This window comes from Entelurus aequoreus, linkage group LG19 (assembly GCF_033978785.1).
Source record: "Entelurus aequoreus isolate RoL-2023_Sb linkage group LG19, RoL_Eaeq_v1.1, whole genome shotgun sequence".
Classification (NCBI taxonomy): domain Eukaryota; kingdom Metazoa; phylum Chordata; class Actinopteri; order Syngnathiformes; family Syngnathidae; genus Entelurus; species Entelurus aequoreus.
This window is the reverse complement of record NC_084749.1, coordinates 17546738-17547015: the sequence shown is the minus strand read 5'-3', so window position 1 is coordinate 17547015 and position 278 is coordinate 17546738.

Below are 278 nucleotides of genomic sequence, written 5' to 3'. Positions count from 1 at the left end.
ATTGGCAGATAATTTTGCTTAGTTCAAATAAAATACCCCTAATTTTTGTTTTGTTTTTTCTTGGTTTTGAACACTAACTTTTTGCAGTGTACTGCTCTATGACTTCTGCACTTATACACCGCCACCATTGGTGGAATGAAATATAGGTAATCAAACAAATGCCAGCTCCAGATTTGACCCAAACAAAGCATCAATGTCTCCTTCAATGTTAATATGAACACATTTATTTCTGTGCATTTAATGTGTTAAAGGCCTACTGAAATGATTTTTTTTTATAA